Source organism: Macrobrachium rosenbergii, chromosome 49 (assembly GCF_040412425.1).
Source record: "Macrobrachium rosenbergii isolate ZJJX-2024 chromosome 49, ASM4041242v1, whole genome shotgun sequence".
Taxonomy (NCBI): Eukaryota; Metazoa; Arthropoda; class Malacostraca; order Decapoda; family Palaemonidae; genus Macrobrachium; species Macrobrachium rosenbergii.
The window spans coordinates 27720637-27726636 of NC_089789.1; the positions used below are offsets into that span (position 1 = coordinate 27720637).

Sequence of the window (6000 nt, forward strand, 5' to 3'; positions counted from 1 at the left end):
TTACAAATTTTTCTTTATTATTATTCTTCTTCTGTAAATATATAAAATTTTCTTATATCATAAGCATTCATGTCAACAACATTCGCAGGTATCTAATATAAACACTTTTAACTCTCGCAACGTTCAAGTGGACTTTCTTTTGTTGTCTACGTCTGAAGATCATTGTAGATTTAAAATATCTTTCCCATTAACCATTCTCATAACATATTTTTCTATTGTCTTGCATTCTCTTCAAACGCTTCATTAGCTGCACTTGAGGCGAGTTCCTTCTTTCATTCGCCAAACTCCGCACTATTTTACAAACTTCTGTTTTGCCGCTTCAGTCTGTAATTTGTACCTTTAACTGTACATCCTCTAAGGTGCCTTAAGGATCCAGCTCTTGCAATTTCTTTTTTTTATATCTAAGCCAAGCACATCCCTCAGACACCGTCTCTATATATCTTACTTGAGCTTTCAGCAAGACGAACTTACTTTTTTTTAAAGAAACCATACCTGGTCACATTTTTAGCTCTTCTTCTCCCGGTTGAACTTTCGTTTTATGTTTACTTTCATTGTCACACAAACTTCTAACCAGGACTCACGTTACCACTGCTTTTATCAGCTTAATATTCTGGCAAATCTGCATTAGCAAATAATGTAGTAAATATCGTTCCCATTTACTATTCGGCAATTAAGATCCTTCTTGAGAATAAGGCAGAGGGATTCTTGATCTTCACATTTACACCAAGGAATCCAAGCTTACTTGCCATGTACAGTCTCTTCCTATCAAATTTTTGCTACTCTTCAAAGTATAAAACGTGAAAAATAAGGCTTACAGCATATTTGTATTTTCATTGTTCCTCTTTTCCATATCAAAAGCATGAACAATTTTTACTATTTGTTCTGCTAATTTTAGTGGTCTCACACGTATCTTAAACCGTTATTCTTCCCTTGTCTACAGACTTTAGAAACTGCAAGATCTATCCTCTCATTCAGCTTTCTCTTCTGATATATATATATATATATATATATATATATATATATATATATATATATATATATATATATATATATATATATATATATATATGTATATATATATATATATATATGTATAACTGAATCACGAAAATATGGAACGTGATGAATATATAATTAAAGATCAAATCCACGAAGGACTAGGAAACACTGGAGTGCTGCGAGGCCTTTCGACCGTCTGTCGTCCTTTACTAAGCAGTCTGCTAAGTAAAGGACGACAGACAGTCGAAAGGCCACGCAGCACTCCAATGTTTCCCTTTCCTTTCTGTGGATTTTATCTTTTATTTATATATATGTATATATATTATATATATATATATATATATATATATATATATATATATATATATATATATATATATATATATATATATATATATATATATATATATATATAACAGATTTGCCCAAATTCAGTCCCAAGATTTCATATATCATTGTCTTGTGTTTTGCTCACAATAATGCAAAGTATTGGGAAGTAAACAATATTCATATGAAGTGAGAGTATGGCATTGTTTGAAATCCAGCCATTGTGTAGGGGCAATAAATGACTTGTTGTTGAAATTGTTAACCTCGCTCCCCTGCCATCTTTCTTATAACGCCTCTCCTTACCCTTTCTCTCTCAACAATCATCCTCTCTTCCACGCACTTTTCTGCGTGTATGTGTGCGCGCTCGCGCGTGTGCGTGTGTGCGCACATGTCTTTCCTCTTTCATCTCTCTGTCTCCCTCTCTCTCTCTCTCTTTCACCCCTATATTTTTCCACTTCATCTCTCTCTCTCTCTCTCTCTCTCTCTCTCTCTCTCTCTCTCTTCAGTGTGTCTTCTCCCTCTTTATCTGTCTCTTTTTCTCCCTAAATTCTTTAACTTCTCTCTCTCTTCACTGTGTCTTCTCCCTCTTTATCTATCTCTTTTTCTCCCTTAATTCTTTAACTTCATTTTTACCTCTCAGTCTCATTCTCCCTCCCATGTTTCAGTGTTGCTTGTCAGTCTGTCTGTTTGTCTCTCCGCCCCCTCGCCCCCTCCCTGTCTCAATAACTACGTATCTCTGGTGTTTACTTTGTCACGGTCGAGTTCATCTCGGATTTATTAATTTCCTACTCCCGGTGTTACCTTGCCGTGGTCTCCTGTAACATAGCTTCCTTATATTACAATTAAGTGATTTCTTTCTTTATGTAGGTTAATATTACTTCATGTTTATAAAAAAAATAGTTTAATGCTTGAGGAAATTATTATTTCATTTTGGTATAATAGTGTTACGCATATTATTTATTATTATTATTATTTCAGCAGATAAAACCTATTCACATGGAACAAGCACACAAAAGGGGCCATTGACTTGAATTTCGAGGTTCCAAAGAATGTTGGTTTCAACCTCCCACCGCAGACCCCACACTGCAGTAGTAATTGATCATGCTCCTGAGCCAGTGATTTTTAATCGCCCTGGGGTAGACGCGAACCAGCGAAATACGAGTGGCATGCCACGACACCAACTATCGTACCACTATATATATATATATATATAGATATATATATATATATATATATATATATATATATATATATATATATATATATATATATATATATATATAGGACAGATATGTGTACGCTATAAACACACGAAGGATTTTCATTGATTATATTTATGTTCAGGATTTACTTAGCAGACTCCATTACTCGTACGCTGAGTTACATACAGATGAAATATATGCGTATACACTTTTCTTTTGTAAGCAGGACGATATCACGGACAAGAAGAATGTGGTCATTTAATTAAATACATTGTATTAAAAGGCATTCATGCCTTCACTATCAATCTCATGGAAAAACTCGGGTTTCCCATTATCGCTTTGCAGGTGCGCAGTGATTCACAAGTGTTATACAAAATGATTTCCTTTAATCTGGTCACCAAATAACATTCCATTGCTAATTATTCATTTTGCTAATCAATGACATTTACGCGGTAGTTTTATGCTTTGTAATTATACAAGCCTATTTCTGCTTATAACATTTATATTCTGTTCATCACGACGTCTCTCCCTCAAAACCACCTCTGCCCAAAAGCTTTCCAGATGAGCTTTCCGTATATCTCTGTCTTTTTTTTTTTGTCTTCTTACCAAAGGACTAACGAATCTAGCGCGTCAGCTAACAAGAAGTCTCGTGATCCGGGCTACATCAGCGTTATGGACAGCTCGAAGCCGCAGTATTGAGAAAGGAACAATGGAGAGATCAATATTCTTCGTGTCCCGCGCTCCGTCTTGCTCTCTCTTTCTCTCTCTCTCTCTTTCTCTCTGGCCCCTCTCCCTCCCAACTCTCTCTCTCTCTCTCTCTCTCTCTCTCTCCTCTCCCCTTCTCTCCTGGAGGTTTGTCGGGGGATTTGGACAAGGAGAGAGAGAGAGAGAGAAAGAGAGAGAGAGAGAGAGAGAGAGAGAGAGAGAGAGAGAGAATATGAACCAGAGAGAGAGAATATAAGCCGGAGAGAGACAATGAAACAGAGAGAGCGAGAGAGAGATACAGAGAGAGAGAAAGAATATGAACCAGGGAGCGAGAATGAAACAGAGAGAGAGAGAGAGAGAGAGAGAGAGAGAGAGAGAGAGAGAGAGAGAAAGCATATGAACCAGAGATAAAGAATGAAACAGACAGAGAGAGAGAGAGAGAGAGAGAGAGAGAGAGAGAGAGAGAGAGAGAGCACAATAGCAACTGAGGTGGTGGTGTTGTGGTGTTGATGAATGTGGTGAATGCACCGAGAGGTGGTGGACTGCTCGTGTCAGATCTGGTGTTGCGCGGGCTGATTTTGGTGGCTACTGCTGCGACATTCACACTGTGTTTTGGTCTGTTGGTGTCCAGTGTTGTGAGTTTGATGATCAGTTTCATTGCCTGCTATGAAAGTCTGTAGTAGCGATGATATTTAGATATTTGGGGATTCCTTTCTATCATCATTTACTGGTCTTAAGACGAAGTTGTTTGTCACTGTTGTTGGTTGGATTTTTCTTTAACGTTAAGAAGTTCTGTCTTCCCGTCTCTCTCTCTCTCTCTCTCTCTCTCTCTCTCTCTCTCTCTCTACCTCACGTTTGGATACGATAGTTCACTAGAAATCTCTCCCTCTCTCTCTCTCTCTCTCTCTCTCTCTCTCTCTCTCTCTCTCTCTCCCATACAGTAGCGAACGAAAACCCTTCTAAGTATCTATCCAAGCAAAATCTAAGGTAACTTGTTTTGGCTTTGTGTATAGTAATGATGATGATGATGATTATGTAAAGGCACATGATGATAATGACGATGATTATGAGATGCATTGTACATAATGATGATGATATGATGTTATTACAATGAAAACGGTGATCATAATCAGTAATTTAGAATAGACGATGACTTGAATGTAACACTAAAGAAAGAAAATATAAGAAGGAAAACTCGATCGAATTTGCGGATGACTGATGGATATATTAAGCCCGTGACAACGGTGTATGGGGAGAGAGAGAGAGAGAGAGAGAGAGAGAGAGAGAGAGAGAGAGAGAGAGAGAGAGGGTGTAGATATTACAGCTGGGGACAAGCCAATCCTGTGCCATTACATAACTTACAGGACTGGTGACTTTTGGCTGATGGAATGATAGGTGGGGTCGGTCGTGGGGAGGGCGGCTGGGAGGCGACGTAATGGGGTCTGGGAAAGGATGAGTGAAAGTCAGCTACAATAATGAATAGAAAGATCGGTGAAAAGAAAGGGACGTCTTTTCTTTCTTTTCCGTGCATATTATTCCGTTGTTGTAGAAATCGATAGTTCCTCGCTCAGTGACCGGGTTCCGTTCTCCTACCACTCTGATGGTCGCGAGTTCGAATCTCCGACCGGCCAGTGAAGAACAAGAGGAATTTGTTTCTGGTGATAGAAATTCATTCTCGCCATAATAATGGTTCGGATTCCACAATAAGCTGTGGTGTCCCGTTGTTAGGTAACCAATTGGTTCTTAGCCACACATGTAAGTAAATCGAATCCTTCAAGGCAGCCCTAGAGAGCTGTTAATCAGCTCAGTGGTCTGGTTAAACTAAGATATACTTTTGTAGAATCAGATACATTGCTATGGGAGTTTCTGAGATACACACACATGCACGCGCGAGCTCACGCTCACACACACACACACACAAACACACACACGCATACATACATACATACATATATATACTGTATATATAGAGTGTGTGATGCGCATTTTGATGAGGCAGGAGAGATAAGTTGATAGCGATTATAAATACAGATTTTGAATTTGATAGGCAAATGTACAGCAGAGTTGAAATCAACTTATATCTCTCTTGATGGCTCGGTGGTCAAAGTCACTGTCGATCGTTGCTTGTGAGATTATTCCAGAGGTATAGTGAATTGATATTAAAATGAATTGGATACAACGATATTTGCCAGATTACATTTTATGAACATAAAAAGTCACGCATGCATAAGGACAAAATTCACGCACACACACAACACACACACACACACATATATATATATATAGTATATATATATATATATATATATATATATATATATATATATATATATATATATATATATGAAATTAGTTATTCAATTTAACTGAGGAAAAAACCTTGAATTACTGTGACCTAATGGCTTGTTTTAACAAAACTGGATGTATGCAATTTTCATGTGTGCAAATTATGTTCTTATTAAATTCATATCTTTTATTTATTTTCCAGAGGTGTCCAATATGAAGAGTTCGAGCTGGAGGCGTCCAAAATCAATAACCTCAAAAATGCCGGGTAAGTCAAGTAGGACTATTATTTGCCGCACCATTTGTACGTGTTCGCTTTAGCCTGTGATAGTTTTGGCATCGATATTTAACACCTATTTTAGCATTGATATTTAACATATATTTTACTGGATTATCGTCAAAGTTTGCATGAACAGCCCCGCTGTCTCCGAACTGTTTGCTTATTTCACTTGTGTATTTATACTGCATGATAACCAAGACTTTT

The 6000-nt window shown here is 37.5% G+C and overlaps 1 long non-coding RNA gene across 1 annotated transcript in view; it reads left to right on the top strand.

Annotated features, from left to right (window-relative positions):
* Positions 1-5785, top strand: part of LOC136832416 (uncharacterized) — a 169186-nt gene extending 163401 nt beyond the window's left edge. The window contains exon 4 of the long non-coding RNA XR_010851194.1: positions 5722-5785. This is a non-coding gene — a long non-coding RNA (uncharacterized lncRNA). The remainder of the gene's footprint in view (positions 1-5721) is intronic.
* The last annotated feature ends 215 nt before the right edge of the window (positions 5786-6000 follow it).